The sequence below is a fragment of the Arachis hypogaea genome, chromosome 4 (assembly GCF_003086295.3).
Source record: "Arachis hypogaea cultivar Tifrunner chromosome 4, arahy.Tifrunner.gnm2.J5K5, whole genome shotgun sequence".
NCBI lineage: Eukaryota > Viridiplantae > Streptophyta > Magnoliopsida > Fabales > Fabaceae > Arachis > Arachis hypogaea.
Window position 1 is genome coordinate 37,000,217 of NC_092039.1, and position 21,974 is coordinate 37,022,190.

Sequence of the window (21,974 nt, forward strand, 5' to 3'; positions counted from 1 at the left end):
TCCTTTTGGATTCTCTTCTGTATTGCTTGGGAGAATACTGGAAGGAGTTTCAATGACTTTCTTACTCAGCTGGCCCACTTGTGCCTCTAGATTTCTGATGGAGGATCTTGTTTCACTCATGAAACTGAAAGTGGCTTTTGACAGATCAGACACTAGATTGGCTAAATTAGAAGTGCTTTGTTCAGAATTCTCTGTCTGTTGCTGAGAAGATGATGGAAAAGGCTTGCTATTGCTCAGCCTATTGCGTCCACCATTGTTAAAGCCTTGTTGAGGCTTTTGGTGATCCTTCCATGAGAAATTTGGATGATTTCTCCATGATGGATTATAGGTGTTTCCATAGGGTTCACCCATGTAATTAACCTCTGCCATTGTAGGGTTCTCCGGATCATAAGCTTCTTCAGAAGCTGCCTCTTTAGTACTGTTGGATGCATTTTGCCATCCATTCAGACTTTGAGAGATCATGTTAACTTGCTAAGTCAACACTTTGTTCTGAGCCAATATGGCATTCAGAGCATCAATTTCAAGAACTCCCTTCCTCTGAGGCATCCCATTATTCATGGAATTCCTCTCAGAAGTGTACATGAACTGGTTATTTGCAACCATGTCAATAAGTTCTTGAGCTTCTGCAGGTGTTTTCTTTAGGTGAATGGATCCACCTGCAGAATGGTCTAATGACATTTTCAAAAATTCAGATAGACCATAATAGAATATATCTAATATGGTCCATTCTGAAAACATGTCAGATGGACACCTTTTGGTCAACTGCTTGTATCTTTCCCAAGCTTCATAGAGGGATTCACCATCTTTTTGTTTGAAGGTCTGAACATCCACTCTAAGCTTGCTCAGCTTTTGAGGAGGAAAGAATTTATCCAAGAAGGCCGTGACCAGCTTATCTTAGGAGTCCAGGCTATCCTTAGGTTGTGAATCCAACCATATTCTAGCTCTGTCTCTTACAGCAAAAGGGAAAAGCATGAGCCTGTAGACTTCAGGATCTACTCCAGTCGTCTTTACAGTCTCATAGATCTGCAAGAACTCAGTTAAAAATTGATAAGGATCTTCAGATGGAAGTCCATAGAACTTGCAGTTTTGTTGCATTAAGGCAACTAGCTGAGGTTTCAGCTCAAAATTATTGGCTCCAATGGCAGGAATGGAGATGCTTCTTCCATCAAATTTGGACGTCGGTTTGGTAAAGTCACCAAGCATCCTTCTTGCATTATCATTATTGGGTTCGGCTGCCATCTCCTTCTCTTGTTCGAAAATTTCTGAAAGGTTACTTCTGGATTGTTGTAATTTAGCTTCTCTTAGTTTCCTCTTCAAAGTCCTTTTAGGTTCAGGATCAGCTTCAACAAGAGTGCTTTTGTCCTTGTTCCTGCTCATATGAAAGAGAAGAAAACAAGAAAAGAAAGAGGAATCCTCTATGTCACAGTATAGAGATTTCTTTATGTTAGTAGAAAAAGAAAGGGGAGAAGAGTGAAGAAGAGTGGGTTCGGATATTTAGATGAAGAGAGGTGAAGAGAAGTGTTAGTAAATAAATAATTAAATAAAATAAGAGAGAAGAGATAGAAAATTTGAAAATAATTTTAAAAAGGGGTTAGTAATTTTCGAAAATTAGAGATAAGATAAGATTAAAATTAAAATTTAAAACAAAAAAAAATTTTGAAAAAGAGATGAGATATTTTCGAAAATTAGAGAGGAAAAAGTAGTTAGGTGGTTTTGAAAAAGATAAGAAACAAACAAAAAGTCAAATAGTTAGTTGAAAAAGATATTAAAATCAAATTTGAAAAGATTAGAAGATAAGAAGTTAGATAAGATATTTTGAAATCAAATTTTGAAAAAGATAAAATTTTTGAAAAAGATAAGATAAAAGATAAAAAGATTTAATTCAAAAATTTAAAATTACTTACTTCACTAACAAGAAACTACAAGATAAGATTCTAGAACTTAAAGATTGAACCTTTCTTAACAAGAAAGTAACAAACTTCAAATTTTTGAATCAATCACATTAATTGTTAGTGAGTTTTCGAAAATTTGATATAAAGATAAGAAAAAGATTTTCAAAATATTTTGAAAAAGATTTTGAAAAGATAAGATTTTTAAAATTTGAAAAATTGACTTGACTTGTAAGAAATAACTAATTTTGAAAATTTTTGACTAAGTCAACCCAAATTTTCAAAAATTATGAGAAAAATAAGGAAAATATATTTTTTTATTTTTGAATTTTTAATGATGAGAGAGAAAAACACAAATATGACCCAAAATATGAAAATTTTGGATCAAAATATTTAATGCATGCAAGAACACTATGAATGTCAAGATGAACACCAAGAACACTTTGAAGATCATGATGAACATCAAGAACATATTTTTGAAAAATTTTTAATGCAAAGAAAACATGCAAGACACCAAACTTAGAAATCTTTAATGCATGGACTCTAACAAACGAAAAATGCATATGAAAAACAACAAACAACACAAAACAAGAAATCATCAAGATCAAACAAGAAGACTTGTCAAGAACAACTTGAAGATCATGAAGAACACTATGAATGCATGAGATTTTCGAAAATAATGCATAAATTTTAAAAAATATGCAATTGACACCAAACTTAAAAATTGACTCAAGACTCAAACAAGAAACGCAAAATATTTTTTATTTTTATGATTTTCTAATTTTTTTGTATTTTTCGAAAATATTCTTTTAGAAAAACGAAAATAAAAGAAAAATTTTGAAAACTTTTTGAAAAGAAAATAAAAAAAATTACCTAATCTGAGCAACAAGATGAACCGTTAGTTGTCCATACTCGAACAATCCCCGGCAACGGAGCCAAAAACTTGGTGGATGAAATTGTGATTCATATGTTATTGCATTTTGTAGAATTCATTGCTTTTTCTTTCCCTGGCAATGGTGCCAAAAACATGATGCCAATACCATGGTTTACAACTATGTGTGGTCACAACTCCGTTCAACTTAACCAGCAAGTGTACTGGGTCATCCAAGTAATACCTTACGTGAGTAAGGGTCGATCCCACAGAGATTGTTGGTATGAAGCAAGCTATGGTTACCTTGTAAATCTCAGTTAGGCAGATTAAATGGTTTATGATAAGTTCGAAAATCAATAATAAACAGAAAATAAAATAGGATCGAAATACTTATGTAGATCAATAGTGGGAATTTCAGATAGGCGTATGGAGATGCTGTGCTCCTCTTGAATCTCTACTTTCATATTACATTCATCCAATCCTTCTTACTCTTTTCCATGGCAAGCTGTATGTAGGGCATCACCCTTGTCAATGGCTACATCCCATCCTCTCAGTGAAAATGGTCCTATGCTCTGTCACAGCACGGCTAATCATCTGTCGGCTCTCAATCAGGTTGGAATAGAATCCCTTGATTCTTTTGCGTCTGTCACTAATGCCCAGCCTTCAGGAGTTTGAAGCTCGTCACAGTCATTCAATACCGGAATCCTACTCAGAATACCACAGACAAGGTTAGACTTTTCGGATTCCCATGAATGCCGCTATCTATCTAGCTTATACCACAAAGATTCTATTGGGGAATCTAAGAGATATGCGCCCGGCCTAAGGTAGAACAGAAGTGGTTGTCAGTCATGCGCGTTCATAGGTGAGAATGATGATGAGTGTCACGGATCATCACATTCATCAAGTTAAAGTGCAACGTATATCTTGGAATAAGACTAAAAGAGAATTGAATAGAAAATAATAGTAATTGTATTGAAACTTGAGGTACAGCAGAGCTCCACACCCTTAATCTATGGTGTGTAGAAACTCCACCGTTGAAAATACATAAGTGAAAGGTTCAGGCATGACCGAATGCACAGCCCCCAAAACGTGATCAATAGTCTCCTAAGATGAATAATAAAACAAAACTGAGACCAAAGATGTCTAATACAATAGTAAATTATCCTATTTATACTAGACTAGCTACTAGGGTTTACATGAGTAAGTAATTGATGCATAAATCCACTTCCGGGGCCCACTTGGTGTATGTTTGGGCTGAGCTTGATCTATCCACGAGCTGAGGCTTTTATTGGAGTTGAACACCGAGTTATAGCGTGTTTCTGGCGTTCAACTCCGGGTTGTGACATGTTTCTGGCGTTTGACTCCAGACAGCAGCATATACTTGGCGTTGAGCGCCACTTTACGTCATCAATTCCCGAATAAAGTATGGACTATTATATATTGCTGGAAAGCTCTGGATGTGTACTTTCCGACGTTGTTGAGAGCGTGCCATTTGGAGTTCTCTAGCTCCAGAAAATCTATTTTGAGTGCAGGGAGGTCAGATTCCAACAGCATCAGCAGTCCTTTGTCAGCCTCCTTTTCAGAGTTTTGCTCAAGTCCCTCAATTTCAGCCAGAAATTACCTGAAATTACAGAAAAATACACAAACTCATAGTAAAGTCCAGAAATGTGAATTTAACATAAAAACTAATGAAAACATCCCTAAAAGTAGCTTGAACTTACTAAAAACTACCTAAAAACAATGCCAAAAAGCATATAAATTATCCGCTCATCAATGATGTATGTATATTCTAATCTCTCCAGTGTATATGGTAATCACTCTATCCTTCTCTAATCATGCTCCCTAAATTTTGTTCTTTTCCTAATCAATCAACAACATTTAATATACCAATGCAACATCATGAGGTCTTTTCAAGGATGTAACGGGGCCAAGGTAAGGGTAAGGATACATTTATGGTTAAGTGAGCTTATAAATTGAATCTTTAATTAACTCAAACTCTAACATAACCTATATATTTTATATAACTATGTAGTTCGTACCTAGCTACCCAGAATTCTCTTTCACATTCCATACTCATGTATCAACTGTTTATTTTAATTCTATCATACATGCATTGACCTTTGAATTCTTAACTCAACATTGGGGTAATTTTGTCCCCTTATTTATTTATTGAATATTATTTTTTTTTAAACATAGCATTTCAATGCACATGTATTTTTTTATTTTCATAGTTTCACATAAGTACGTGTCCAAATTCCCATTATATTATCATGACATATCCCCTTATTATCTTTTGTTCCCACAATTTCCCATACTTAATTAGCACACACAATTCTATCTTAAGCTAACCAAAGATTCAAATTGGGGTATATAATTGTTTTTCCGCTTAAGGCTAGTAATGTGGTAAATTATAGAACAAATAGGATTTAAAGGCTCAAAGTGGCTAACAAAGGTAATTGAAAGGGTAGGCTTAATTTGGATAAGTGAGCTAAACAATTAATGGCCTCAATCATATGCAGCATATAAATATATTAAACATTGGACATATAGGATGGAACAAAATATAGGTTACAATCATAGAGAAGTAAACACACAAGAATAAAACAAATATGGTTAAATAATGTAACCATGCATAAAGGCTCAATTCTCACAAGTTGCGTGTTCTTTAGCTTTAAAAATCATGTTCCAAATACAACTTCAAGCAAATTTAACATAAGAGTTTTAATTAAAATTAGTGAAATTTTGTTCCAAAGATAGAGTTTTAGAAGAAACTTATTGTCTTTTCAATCAAGCAGAACATGCATGCAACTAATCTATTACTATGTAATTTATCCTATTCTACAAAAGAAAGAAAAAACTAACTAAATATCCTAATTTATTGGTGTTTAGGGAAGAAAAATTACCTCTGGAAGTCAGGTACTGACCGACCTCCCCACACTTAAGAATTTGCACCGTCCTCGGTGCCATCTGTCAGGAACAGTGGTGGGCTGGTGGCTGTGTCTCCATAGTCAGGACCGTCGTAGCTCCCTGTGCTGGTGAAAGAAGTGGAGTCCGGAGTGCCTAGATCGTCATCGGGTCTGTGATTGCCTGTAAGTAGCTCCTTGAGGTATTTGAAACGGCGGTGGTTGCGGCGCTCTCGGAGCTTTGTTTCTTTTCTTGTTGGTCCAATCGCTTCAGTATTTGGTGCAGCAGCTGACTAGTAGATGGTGGAGGAGCTGCAGCATCCTCTGTGCACTGGCTGGTAGTGGCAAGTTGTGGCCTGAGATATCTCCCGTTAGGGACATACTGATCATCCCGTGGAAGAATGACTTTAGTGTCTCCAGCTCTGTAGGATGCTCCATCTGCTGAGATAAGATCAGAGACCAAGGCGGGAAAAGGTAGGTTGCCTGCGATCTGCACATGTTCCATAGCATTTCGGATATGTCTTGGTAAATTAAGAGGCTGATCTGTGAGTGCATAGTAGAACGGCAATGTCTACGGTGAAGGAGGACTCATGAGTACTCGGGAGACGTAATGGGACATAATCTGTGCCCATACGTGAGCCTCTAAGGTAAGTGCGGAAGCCGAGATTCCCTTAGGACGGGAACGATGGTATCCGAAGATCCATTTGCTACCAGGTTGAGCGATAACTCTGAGAACAGCGTCCCAGTCAAAGGTGTATGCCTGGCGCTTGATTGCGGCTTTCTGAAAGGCGTCCAATTCTTCTGGAGCAAGTGGAAGATCTAAGGCTCACTGAATGGCTTCTTCTGTAATAGGGACTTGCTTCTGACGTATATAGACAGACTGCAGGGTTGGCAGGTGGAAGTTGGAGTAGAACTCAACTACCCAAGAAAGATTGACCTATCGTGGCTGTCTCTGTAAAAATCTCCAGTGTCTTTCTACAATTTGCGGCTCAACAAAGGTGGCAATACGAGGCGGAAGGATGAGAAGGTGTTCATTGTTGTAATTCCGAGCTGCCAGAATAGGAAACATCTGCTCACAGTAGCGATTCGGGAATCGTGCAGTGTCCTTTGCTGGGAAGGCTCTATCCTTTTCATCAACCTTTATGATCCTTTTAATTCTTTTTGTTGAGGGCTTGACTGCAGTTGAAGAAGGTTCTGCCACTAATACTCTTTTTGTTCCTTTCCTTGCTGTGGGTTTGGGGGTAGCTTTCTCTTTGCCTTTCTTAGTGGCCATTCTAAAAAAGGGAACAGAAAGTAAATTAAATTTAAAGAGATATAGCAAGGAAGAGGGTTGAGTGAGTGCTGAGTTATCATCTTCTCACTTTTCATTCTTAATTCGTCACTTTGCAGGCTCACTTCACCCCCAAGTTATCATCATTTTCTAACTCCATCTTGTTACTAGTCTTACTAATAATATCTAGGGTTAATAGAATGAAAATAGAGATTTGGAGGGTCAAAATTAGCTTTAAAATACAAAATATTCATTTGCTGAAAAACATGGCTATGTGTACACATGCAAGAGGTATGCATACGCATAGGCCTCTTTTTGGACCAAGATGTGTACGCATGCACCTGTCCACGTACGCATATGCACTGGATAGAATTGACCCTTCGCGTAGGAAGGGTATGCGTATGCATGCAAGGGGGTTCTGTCAAAATTTTGGCTAAGTCTGAAAATCTGCAGAATTTTAGTTTTGAACACCAAACTTCCGATGCGCACAACATTTTCATTTCAAATCATTTTTCATCCGTTCTTTGAATTTCGTAAACTTAACGGACCCAATTTTCTTATAAAATAAGTTTGAAACCATTCGAGGGTCCAGAAGCCAAGTTATGGCTCGCCGAAATTCGGCTAAAAAATCAATATTTCACAAAAACCCTCAAACCTTTATTTCATTAATTCACCACTCAATCCTACACTAAAAACTAGTCCAAACATATGCAATATCACAACAACACAGTTTTACACCCTTCCATCATCCATCGTACATCAACATTACATAATTCTACCATATATGCACATTCAACCTCATCAACAAATCAATCATAAGTTAAACACCATTTTAATATTCTAATTCCACCATAATAATAATCACCAACACATGCTCAAGCCATCTCATCAACCATTCTCACAAATTCTAATCATTCAACATACTTAATCATTCCAACATATCATATGGTCTTCTAACCTAAGTTTTCACAAGACATTATATATTAAATACGAGAAACCAAAACCATACCTCGGCCGATTTTTTGATAAAACCCAGAACACCACGATTAGCACCGTTCCGCAAAGACCCAAGCTTTCGAAGTTATACCAAATGGATCTCCAACTCCCCAAAGTCCAACGTCAAGTCTCTAACACCACCAATGACCACCAACATGCCCCAAAACAACCTACAACTCACTCTAATACAAATATTCATCACTAAATCAATATAAATTCCATTTAATCACAGATTTCACAAGGCTTGATTTGTCTCACATTAACCATATAGAATTGATGCAAGACCCATCAAGTCCATGAAGTCAGTTCAGTCCTAATACTAAAATTACACAATTTTTCAACACTAAATCCAATTTATTTTTTAAATTAAGGGCTGAGCTTCATGGAGTGAAAATGAGGTTTACCTATAAAATTTTTGGATGGGTCTTGTAGAGCTCATCGCGGTGAACGCGTGGCCGCAAACGGTGCGGCGATCGGAGCTCCGAATTAAAAGTTATGGAGGATTGAATTATAAGTGAGGGTTTGAACGTTCTTCCCTTCTCTTCATGCAATTTCAGTTTGTTCTTATGTTCTTGGGGGAAGGAATGGCTGAAGCTTACTTTATTGATGGTGAGTGGGTTGGGCCTTGTCCCATTACGGGTCTGGTTCGTCCGATTCGGTCCGTTTACTCCAATTTTGGGCCAAATTCTTCAAAATTAGTATCAAAATTCTTATTTTAACTTTTTCTATCATATTAAACTATAAAATTCTATTCTATAATTTTCCTTATTAATAACTAATTTATTTGCTAATTATTTACTAATTTCGCAGGTTTTACAGTGAAGGCTGCGCTGGAGCTCCTCAAATCCATGCCTTCCTCAGGTTGACGGCTCGACTGGTGGCGGAGCCTGGAGACAGCCTCAATGTTGAGGTGCGGAGGCTACTATTGAAGAATAACTCCATCCCGTATACGCTGTTCTTGTACAGGACTGAGGTGGTCTCGTGCCAAATCGCATCGGGGTTGACGACTGAGGCTGTAGTTCCATCGGTGGCGTCCTTCCTACTTTGTTGAGACTGCTGAGTCACAACCTCTAGTATCTGTTCGGAGGACTTTTATGTAATTAACACAAGTTACTGTGATTAGTAAGATAGATTTATAGTTAATCTCTAATAATTTTCTAGCAGAAGATAATCAGATGTATGTTTAATCACATAATGATCCTGGGATTACTGATCAATAAAATTCGCTTTGTTCTCCTTCAGCGTGTGGGTGTACTTGAACATCTCCGCCAACGTAGCCTCGCGTTCCATCGACTTCGACTACAGCAGTTGCAAAATAAATAACATACAAAGTTATTAACAATATTAAAGAAACTACATACCAGCCTGGCCTTCGTCTTCATGAAGGTCGTCGAACTGCCGGTGTACTTAGTCCACCTCCGAACATGTAAAACATAATCCTTAAAGAGTCATGGGGATCTCTTTTCAATTCTGAGAATATCTAACTTGTTCTCAAAGAAGAATTGGAATTGATTTGATCCTAATTCCACTTATCTAAATCCATTCGGCTTCCTCCAAACACCCTTCAATGTGCATTATTAATGGTTCTTATTGTAAACACCTTATCAGCAAACACACAATCAAATAGATTCTTAGTATATATCTCTAGTCTTTAGAGAAGTCTTCCTCTGTCACAAACATTAATTCCTCTTCTTCTTCCATGCTTCTTGGGTTCAGATGTCGGTTTCCTCCCCTTTTTAGGTTTACGATACGAATGAGGGTGTGATGATGATAGAATAAGAAAAAGATAAAAATAGAAAAAAGTGGAAGAAAGAGAAAAAGTTGTAGAAATAGATTTAGATGAAAAAAGAATTTAGAAAAATAAAAAGAGAATTAGAGAATATAATTAAGGTTGAAAAGAAAGAAAGAAAAAAAAATTCTTTGGGAGCACAGAAAAACTCTGACAGAACAATTTAAAAACTATATTAAAAAGCGTAAATCAAATTAGTTCCTAAAATAATTTTTTTTATTTCATAAAGTCATTATTATTAATATTTTAAAATTCATTAATTTCTTTTTAATTTTCACAGCATATTGCACAAAAACCAAAGTTTTTTTAAATATTTTTAAAGTTTTAAATTTGATTGTACAATTATTTTTTATATCAATTTAATATAGATAAATTTCGTAATATATAAATATGCTATTGTAATAAGATAATTATATGATGACTAAAATATGTATTTTTTTGGCTATGGTCCAATTTATCGTATTTCATGGGAAATTAAAACTTATTTAAGACTTATTTAATTTCTTAACGGCCATTAACACTAATTAATTAAGAAAAATGACCATTTATATGAAAATTGTAAAAAAATTTGTTTGAGCAATAGTTAAAGAGAATGACTAGATTTATCTTTTATGTAGATATTAATACTTTTTTTTCTATTTCTTTTCCTTTTAAATTCATCATGAAAATAAAACCCATTCATATCTTCGTTTATAAAGCATAGCTCTATAATATAATATATATCTGGAATTGGAAAAGAATCAATGATCTCGCGCAATAAAAAAACAAACAAATTAACAAAACAACGATAAATCAGCTTTCGTCATCATCACCAAGTTACATATTTTACATTTAGGTTGGATTCAATAATGTGTTATATTTAATTGAAAATACTCTTCGAATTACTATCCAATAATTTTACACCTGATGAACAATGAGAATTATTTTCAATTACAGAGAAAGAGATAATAGCTTTTGTAGAGAGAATGATTTTTTAACATTTATTATGTTATATATGTTGTTTATAAAATAGTTTATTCTATCCTAAGTTTTTTGAAATAATTTTTTCTATTATGTGATGAGGATTTATTTTAAGTTATTTGTAAATAAATAGATAAAAATTAATAAATTTAAAATTAGTTAAAATTTTAAATTTATAAAAAAATAGAAAAGATTGGTTCAGGAACTAATTAGATTCATGACCACTAATTTTATATTGAGTTGCTTTTTGCCTTTTTGAAATTTAAAACCAATTGAATCACTTAGAATAATGACATGCTGCCAAATTATGCTAGGACACATGAGTCTATGGTAAAATATGATTATAACACATAATATTATCGTTTATATCGATATATCACATATCATTAATTAATTAGGACGTCATCATCCATTATTATATATAGTTGAATTATGTTTTGACATGTGATATTAACTGTCTATGTCAATATAATCTTAATGAAAATCACTGGAGAGATTAGCATGAGCTACCAAAATAAAAATTGTGGATTCAAATTAAAGTAATTAAAAATTTAAGATTTAATTTAAGGTTCAAAACAAATTTTAAGGGCAATTTAAGTATTTACTCACTTATATATATTACCTTACAATTTCGTACCCGAAATTAAAAAAAAAACAAGTTTAATCACCTGTGCCATGCACGTGATAAAATTGAAATTATAATTTTAAATTATTTTGTTAAAATTAATTTAAATTATAATAATTTGATTAATAAAAATATACATGTTATGTATTATTTGTTTTTTCTTAAGCTAGTGTTAAATATATTAACTCTAAAATAGTTATTAATTGGTTTTAGTAATCTACTTTCTTTAATAAATCAAACATATATACTCAATGTGACCATAAATAACTTAATAATATTTAGACCCACCAACAAAGTTTTATATGTTGTTTTACTGTCAAGTAAGAACATATCAAAATTAGCTCAAAATAAATAAGAAATTATTAGAGAATTCTAATGCATAAAATTCTCTAATAAACAATAAATAATCTAAATCTACTAAAAAACAACTCAACACTTTTTTTTTGATGCCTGCAAAACATATACGTGAAATAATATTATATCAATATTAGTATACATTTTTACAATTATCGACCGTATTTACTATACATGACTCATTCTTAAAAGTTATTCTATACACGTGTGCAGTCAGAAGATAAATTACTGGACTTTATTTTACTTTTCTAAATTATTATAATTATGTATTATTCATTAAATGTTAATTGTAATATTGTAATATAATTATAATAAATATATTTTTCTAAAATAAATTTAGAAGAGAGAATAGTACTTTCATTTTGGAGGAAAAATGAATTCATGAGGAATTGACACTTCACTTTTATTAGTTGATAATGTATCAAATATTGATTTTATATAATTATAATAAAAATATTTCTCTAAATTAGTATAATCATGCATTATTCGTTAAATGTTAATTGTAATATAATTATAATAAATATATTTTTCTAAAATAAATTTAGAAAAGAAAATAGTGATTTTATTTTAGAGAAAAAATGAATTCATGAGGAATTAACACCTCACTTTTATTAGTTGGAGAAAAAATCCAGTTTTAGTATATTTTGTCATTATTATACATTTTTCTCTAATCATATATCCACTGTTTTCTTTTTTTGTTTTAGCATTTTGAATTTGGGTTAAACTTCTATTATATGATAGAATTAATATGAGTATATTTTATTATTAAATAAACAAAGTTAATATAAAATAAAATTATACATAAAAAAAAGCAAAGAAAATAAAATTAAAATAGCAAAAGTGATAAAAAGATTATTTTTATAATTTTGTTTTGTCATTTTTATGTATAGAAGATTAGAAAATATTAAATTTTTAACTAAATTAATTTATATTTGTTGTATTCAATTTAAATAAGTAATAAATTATCTTATTTTAATTTATTCCTTAAATTTATATATAATAAAAATTAAATCAAATAATTAATATACATAATTTTAAATTGTGTGATACTTAAATATCTATTCAAATCAATTAGTTGATATAATTAATTCATCATAATGAATTGACTTTAATGAGTTAAACAAAATAAAGTAGAAGCATGCTACGTTGATTCTATCATTAAAGGTAAAAATTCGATTTTTATATAATAGAATAGATGGAATAGATAATATAATAAACGGCGAGAAAGAGAAAGATAAAAATTTTAAATCCTAAGTTGTTTCATTTGGATATTGCAATGTGGGTATCACATTATTTTACTTATTCTACTCTATGGACCCTTTTGTAACTTTATTTCAGTATTAATGGAATTTCACTACCTTTAAGTACTAAATTAAAATTCAAAATGAAACTGAAAAAAAAAGTAAAGAGTATAAAATTATTGATTGAAAAATACTCTAAATAATAAAAAGCCAAATTAACTTTAATATTAAACTCATTAATATGATTTTAATTTTATATAATAGTTAGAAAATAGATTAGTAAAAGCAAATGGAAGAATGACTTTAATTAGTATTTGATAAAATATTCAATTAGAATAATTAAATAAATAAAATTATGATATTATTAAAAATAATATATTTTTATGGTAAAAAATTATATTTAAATAAAATATTTATAAAATATAAAATTTAGAGTAACATAGTTTCATGAACATTAATCAATTATGAAATAACATCAAATTATAATATAATTTATTGATGAAAAAATAATCAATAATTAATATTAATAAATATAAAAATCATCCAAACACTTTGATTAAAAGTATGAGTGGTTAATTATTATTCATTATTAATAATATTTTGTTTATAACAAAAAATGAAAATATAATTATTCAGATTTAGATTTTAAAAAAATAAACGTATAAGTAACAAATGATATATTTTATCATGTATATTATAAATTAATAAATTAAATTAACTGATATAATGAATTATAATTAATTAATTGGTATAAATTATAATAAATTATATGATATTTAAAAAGAAAATAAAATGAATAAAAAAATAAAAAGAAATAGAAGAATAGAAGACTATAATAAAATAAATTGAATGAATTTTTTTTTCTTTTTACAAATTTTATATTACATCCGCTTCAATAATAATAAATAAAAATACATTAACTTAATATCTAAGAAAAATGATGAGATAAAATCATAACACAAATTCTAAAATAAAAGCTTAAATTAAACCATAATATCATTGTATAACACAAATTAAAAGTAATTTCACACTATAATATACCACACAAATAGATAAATGACTTAAATTTAATTACGAATTTTTTATTTATTTATGCAAACATGATAACACTATGGTCTATAAATGCTTAATGGATAACATATCATATATTGCTCTGAATGATGAGCACGGGAGTTGAAGAGTGTGTGCTGATTTATATCCATGATGGTTACCTTCTTGTGACGACACCTCATAGGAAGAAAAAGAATTGTTGTAAAAGCTACCCAATGAAAGAGTAATTGGTAAATGAATGATGTTTTCTTCTAACATATATGATTTTTTATAGTGGTAAAATAAAAATAAAATGAATGAAATTTTATATTTTTATATTAGAAATAGAATTTGATATTTATCCTAATAAAATTAAATAACTAATTAGTTATATTTAAATAAATAAAATAAGTTAAACAAAAATATTTTTAAGAATTAATCAAATCAATTAGTCAATACAAATAATTAGTATAATTAATTTTATTTGATTTATTGAATTCAAAAAATAAATTAAAAAATAATTGATTGAATTAATTAGTTGATATAATTAATTTATTATAATTGATTGGATTTAATGAATTAGAAAAAATAAATAGGAAAACATAGGAGACAATGTTTTTTTAACTAAATTAATATGTATTTATTGTATTTAATCATTATAAATAATAAATCATCTATGTTATTATGTACCTTATAAATTAATGAATTAAAATAATTGATATAATAAATTACAATTATTTGATTGATATAAATTATAATAAATCGTGTGATATTTAAATACATAATCAAATCAATTAGTTGATATAATTAATTTGCTATAATAAATTGTATTCAATGAGTTATAAAAAATAAATTAAGAAACACGCTAAGAAGTATGTTACTCCCATCATGAAGTGTAGAAATTCAATTTTTATATAATAAAAAGATACATTCTTATATATGTTATAGAAATATGATTTGATTCCATGAACTTGCTTATTTTTTTTTACTTGCCACTTATATTCAGCATGGAATTTTAATTTTTCTAAAATAAATTTAGAAGAGAGAATAGTACTTTCATTTTGGAGACAAAATAAATTCATAAAGAATTGACACCTCGCTTTCATTAGTTGATAATAAATTAAATATTAATTTTATATAATTATAATAAATATATTTTCCTAAATTAGTACAATCATACATTATTCATTAAATGTTAATTGTAATATAAATATAATAAAGATATTTTTGTAAAATAAATTTAGAAGAGAGAATAGTACTTTCATTTTAGAAGAAAAATGAATTTATGAAAAATTGACACCTCACTTCAATTAGTTAGAGAAAAATATAATTTTAGTATATTAAGTAGAAGTATATTATTATTATTATTATTATTATTATTATTATTATTATTATTATTATTATCATTAAAAATATTTTCGATTGATAATTGATAAGTAGTTTAATAATATATTAAATATGAATTTTATATAATTATGCATTATTCATAAAATGCATTCATTTTGGAGGGAAAATGAATTCATGAGGAATTTATACCTCACTCATTAGTTGAAAAAAATCTAATTTTAATATATTAAACAGATTATATAAATAGAAATACTTGCTAAGTATATATAAAAGAGAAGATATATAGTTATATATAATATAATTGCTATATATGTAACAGATATAAATTGTTATAATTATAGAGACTTACTATAATTATATTAAATTTAATTATGAATGTAAATAAATAAAAGTGATAATAATTAATATTATTTTTTTACATTTAATATTTACCGTAAATATAAAAAATATTGAGAAAAAAAGTAGATACTGACTTTATTTTATTTTATTTTACGTCATGGTTTCTTTACTAAAATTAATGGGAAAAAAAATCTTTATGATTATATATCAATCTCAATCACAATAAATAAGATGAATCGGTTGAGTAACTAATAAATTTACTAAAAAATCCATCCTTTATTTTCATTAAATATTTATATTAATTCAATTAGATGAGTGTTTTAATAAAAGAAAAGATTATTATTATTATTATTATTATTATTATTATTATTATTATTATTATTATTATTATTATTATTATTGAATAATAACGATAATTATCGTTATTAATATTAAATTGGTTATTAATATATATATATATATATATATTTTGTTGCTTCTACAATCGTGCAATAATATTTTCTTTCATTTGTTAATTAATTAAACTTGGTTATTTATATTAAATATATTTAATGATTACTAAAAATTAATCATATAATTATCATTATTATTAATAACCAATTATTAATAATCAATTTATATTTCTCTAAAATATAATTTTCTATCTTCTTATTATTATTATTATTATTATTATTATTATTATTATTATTATTATTATTATTATTATTATTATTATATAGGTCACCATTAAAATAATAACTTGTCACTAATAAAATTTTAGGATAATGAATAAAAAATAGAATTATATTAATATAATTAAAATCAATATAATTAAAATAATTAAAAATATTTTTGATTGATAATTAGGTTAATAATGCATTAATTATTGATTTTATATAATTATAAGAGATATTTTTCTAAATTAATATAATTATGAATTATTCATTAAATGCTAAGTATAATATTGTTATATAATTATAATTAAGATAATTTTCTGAAATAAATTTAAAAGAGATTAGTATAATTATAATAAAGAGATTATCTTAAATTAGTATAATTATGTATCATTCATTACATACTAATTATAATATAATTATATCAATTAAAGATAATTTTTAAAAATAAATTTAAAAGAGAGAAATAGTGCAATCATTTTGGAAGAAAAATGGGTTCACGAGAAAGTGACACCTCACTTTCATTAGTTGGAGAAAAACACAATTTTAGTATATTAAATAGAAGTAGATTGGTATAAATTATGATAGATTACATAACATTTGAAAAGAAAATAAAATGAATAAGAAGAAAATAAAAATAAATAGAATAGATAGAAGACTACAATAAAATAAATTAAATGTGAGAGTTTTTTTGGTACATTTCATATCACATTCGTTTCAATAATAATAATAATAAATAAAAATACGTCAACTTATATCTAAGAAAAAAATGATGAGATAAAATCATAATACAGTTCTAAAGTAAAAGCTTAAATTAGAACATAATATCATTACATAACACATATTAAAAGTAATTTCACACTACAATATATCACAAACAGGTAAATGACTTAAATTTAAATACAAAATAGTTTTTATTTATACATACATGATAACACCATGGTCTATAAATACTTCATAGATAACATATCTTATAGAGCTCCGAATGATAAGCACGAAAGTTGGAGAGTGTGGTAGTTTGTATCCACGATAGTTGTCTTCTTGCAACGATGCCTCATAGGAAGAAAAAGAATTGTTGTAAAAGCTATTAAATGAAAGAGTAATTGGTAAACGAATGATATTTTCTTCTAGCATACATGGTCTTTTATAGTGGTAAAATAAAAATAGAAGGAATCAAATTTTATATTTTTATATTAGGAATAGAATTTGATATTTATCCTAATAAAATTATTATTATTATCAATATAAATGGGTTAACAACTTGCCACTAATAAAATCATTGGATAATGAATAAGAATTAGAAGGATATGAATATAATTAAAATGAATATAATTAAAATATTTAAAAATATTTTTGATTGATAATTAGTTTAATGATGCATTAAATATTGATTTTATATAATTATAATAAAGATATTTTCTTAAATTAGTATAATTATGTATTATTCATTAAAATAATAAAAAATATTTCTAATTAATAATTGATAAGTAGTTTAATAATAAATTAAATATTGATTTTATATAATTAAAATAAATATATTTTCCTAAATTAGTATAATTATGCATTATTCATTAAATGCATTCATTTTGGAGGGAAAATGGGTTCACGAGAAAGTGACACCTCACTTTCATTAGTCGGGAAAAAATCCAGTTTCAGTGAAGACAACTCGATGAGGTATTTCATGGATGTGATGCATTGTAAATGATTGTGGCAAAAGACAATCGAACTGGAACATTAGACGATAAGAATAACATAGAGTAACAACAAATAAAAAATTATTAAAAGAATAATATAATAGAATGAGTATATGAAAAATATTATAAAAAATTATAAATTGTACCTTAAAAGGATCAACTTCAATAAAAAACGAAGAATACATTCTTATTCTATGAAGTAGTAAAAAAGAAAAAACACTAAATATAAAATTATGAATTGACTCTCAAATTTAGATTCATGTACCACAGGAAAACACTATATATAGACTTTAGTAAAACAAAAATAAATATGTAAATTACCTATTATTAAGGTAATTTTTTAATAATGCATTAAATATTAATTTGATACAATTATAATGAATATATGTTCCTAAATTAGTATAATTATATATTAATTTCATCATATCACGGGTAACAAAGATTTTTTATTATTAGTATTACTATTACTGATATTATTATTATCATTAAAATGAATAAAAGTATTTTTAATTGATAATTGATAAGTAGTTTAATAGTACATTAAATTTTGATTTGATACAATTATAATGAAGATATGTTTCTAAATTAGTATAATTATATATTATTCATTAAATATTAATTACAATATAATTATATTAAAGATATTTTTTATAAAATAATTTAAAAAAATTGTTTGATATACGTGAATCGAGTAACAAAGATTTTTTATTATTATTATTACTATTATTGATATTATTATTATCATTAAAATTATTAAAAGTATTTTTAATTGATAATTGATAAATAGTTTAATAGTGCATTAAATATTGATTTGATATAATTATAATGAAGATATGTTGCTAAATTAGTATAATTATATATTATTCATTTAGTATTAATTATAATATAATTACAATAAAATAATTTAGAATAGAAAAATTTTTTTATTCGTTTTGGAGGGAAAACGGAGGCATGAGAGATCGACACGTCACCTTTAATAGCTGAGGGAAAACCCAATTTTAGTATATTAAGTAGATTATTTCACATATAATAGTCCCTGCAGGTAGAACCTTAATTAAAAGTGAGTAGGTAAATCACAACTATTATAATCATCAAACTATTATAAGCAGTCTAATCTTCTGATGAGTTATTGCCACAACTCAGATTACATACCCAAAGGGGAAATCAATACATATATTTGGAGAGTCAAGATTTAATAACTTACAATATCTAATTATAATTTTTTTGTTTAAATTTTATATTTAATGACATTTCAACAAAAATGTTGACAATCTTTTACATGTGGTCTCCAACCACTACAATAAAATAGTAACTTAGCCACGATTTTCATCATGTTTAAAATTTGATGGAACTATATATATAGCTAAATTCACCAAAGTATTTAGCGACGGTTTTGGACAATGGCCGGTAAAATTAGTACTAATTATTTGCAGCAATTTTAGTGATGCTTAATTGCTAGAACGGGGAGACTTTCTAATCGACATTTAGCAACGGTGCAATTGATGAGAATAATCATCGGTAAATTACAATAGCTTTTAGTGATGGTTTACTACTATTGTTATAGTGACAATTTTAAAGCATCACAATATTTTCAAGTATATGTTATTTTAAAAGTTCATAAACAGTTATTAACATTAAATTTTATTTTATTTTTCTATTCCTTTAATATATTATTAATTTTGAGTGATTTGCTATTGATTATTGAATTTCTAGCTAAATATACACATTTTTAAAAATATTTTTATTTAAAATATATTTATAATTTAAATTTAGCTATATAAATATACTTATAACAGACATAAATTTCCTACTAGTTAGCAGTGTAGCACAATAACCTTTTTTTCAAGAGGAATAAAGGCCATGCATGTATTTATAGTGCTAAAAAATTTTAATATGGAAAAAAGGTGAATTTTTATTGGAAATGGAGCTTTTTGGTGGGTAGATATTGCAGATACAGTAGGTGTAACACGCAAGTCACGTACTGACTCAGCACGCATGCTGCGTGATGGACACATGGCCCAATCAGAAGGAACACGCACCCTGCGTGTTGTTTACGTGGCGAGCAACAACGCAGCACACACCTTACGTGTTAGACACGTGGCAAACGCTAGTTGGATAACTTTGCAATATAGAACCTGCGAGGTGAGTCCTTTGCCTATGAAAATCGAAACTCGTTACTATTTTACTGCATTGCAAGAGAGGTATTTTACTGTTGATGTGATGGAAGGCACTGCAAAATATAGTGGTTTACTACAATGGTGAGGTTATACGAAATACATATGAGGGTGTGAGCTTTGCTTGTGAGAGCACATTTTCGTTTGTGGTTCTGTACACTATAACATTCACCAAACTACAGCACAGACTCTGTTAGAGCATAAAGAGTGATATTTTAAAGAGGGTGAGCAACAATCTCTACCTGAGTCTGGTTGTCGTATTTGACGGCCTGATATAGTTTGAGGTTATGCCGATCGTTGACGAAACAAGTATTCAGTGGATGTTTCATATTCACCATCATACTCAAGTGCAACATCCAAGGATTAAGTTGCATGTTGAGTTTGAACATATAGCTGCGGATGAGGTTCAACATGACCCAAATGTGTAAGATGACAGAACTAAAGCGCACGAAGGAATGAACAATGATAGCGACGAGGAGGTCAAAGCTACGTATGAAGCTAGTTCCACCTTTTATGTGTAGCTTAGATCTTGACACATGCATGCACTGGAGTTTTCTGAATATGCAAACATAGGTATGTGAGCAGTGGGTAGTATGTTTCCTTAATTTTGTTTTGACGAATCGATGAGCAATAATTTATGCTTTTTATAGGTATTGCTGATCCTGAGGACGTGGAGTTCAAGATTGAAATGGAATACGGTTCTAGAAAATCAGTCATTGCAGCAATTTAGAGTTACACTATCTCCAAAAGAGTCGATTACATTGTTTATGAATCTGAGCCACAGATGTTTTATGCAAAATGCAAGACTTATGGATGTGAGTGTGATTGGTTTATTCAAGCTAGCTTGATACAGAAGAAAATTTGCTGGGAGATTCAGAGATGTAACAGGAGGCACACTTGTTCCATGAAAACGATCTCACAGAATCACTCTAAGTTGAACTTGAATACGATTGCTGAGGCTATGAATCCATTGGTTGAATCTGACCTATCCATAAAGGTGAAATCTATAATTGCAGAAGTCCAGGCAAGATTTAACTACACTATTAATTATCGAAAGACTTGGTTGGCAAAGCAAAAGTCGATAGCGAAAATTTTTTGTGGATGGGAAAAATCTTACGGAGCTTTGCCGTTGTGGTTCTCTACAATGGTTCAGAAGATTCCTAGTTCACAAGTCCAAATAGAAACACAAAGAGGTGGCGGGTCTTAGGATACTTCATCGGGTATTCTGAAGTTTCAATCCATGTATAAGAGCCTTCAAATATTGCAAGCCGTTGGTTTAAGTTGACGGCACCCACCTATATGGAAAATATAAGAGCCTTCAAAATATTGTATCGATTGCTTTTGCCATCATAGAGGTTGAGACTTCTTATGCGTAGCACTTTTTTCTTAGTAGTTTATGAAGGAATGTTGTAAGAAGAGACGACGTGAGTATAATTTTCGATCATCATGAGTCAATCCGGGTAGTAGTAAATCATAGCAGAGGTGATTGGAAACCTCCGAGAGCATGGTGGATGTTTTATATTTCGACACATTGGTAGCAACTTCTAAAGGGGATTCAAGGTCCTGTATTTGCAAAAGCTTGTGGTCAATATTGGGTATTCAAGGATGGTGGAGGAGTACAATGTCAACTACAAGAGGTTGCAAGAACGAGGCGAGTTATATGCATGTTGGTGCGACAACATCGAACTACCTCAGTGGGTATTGGAATTTGACAAGGGACATCGATGGGGTCATATGACGACAAATCTTGTTGAGTGCATTAATTCAATGATGAAGGGTGCCCGAAATTTGCCTGTCTTAACGCTTGTCCGAGCAACATATTATCGGTTGAATTGAGTAC

At 29.1% G+C, this 21,974-nt stretch overlaps 1 non-coding gene across 1 annotated transcript; it reads left to right on the top strand.

The window, feature by feature from the left end:
- The first annotated feature begins 736 nt into the window (after positions 1–736).
- On the top strand, positions 737–840 carry LOC112798352 (small nucleolar RNA R71). Its single transcript, XR_003199967.1, has one exon. It is a non-coding gene; the product is annotated as a small nucleolar RNA R71 (small nucleolar RNA).
- The last annotated feature ends 21,134 nt before the right edge of the window (positions 841–21,974 follow it).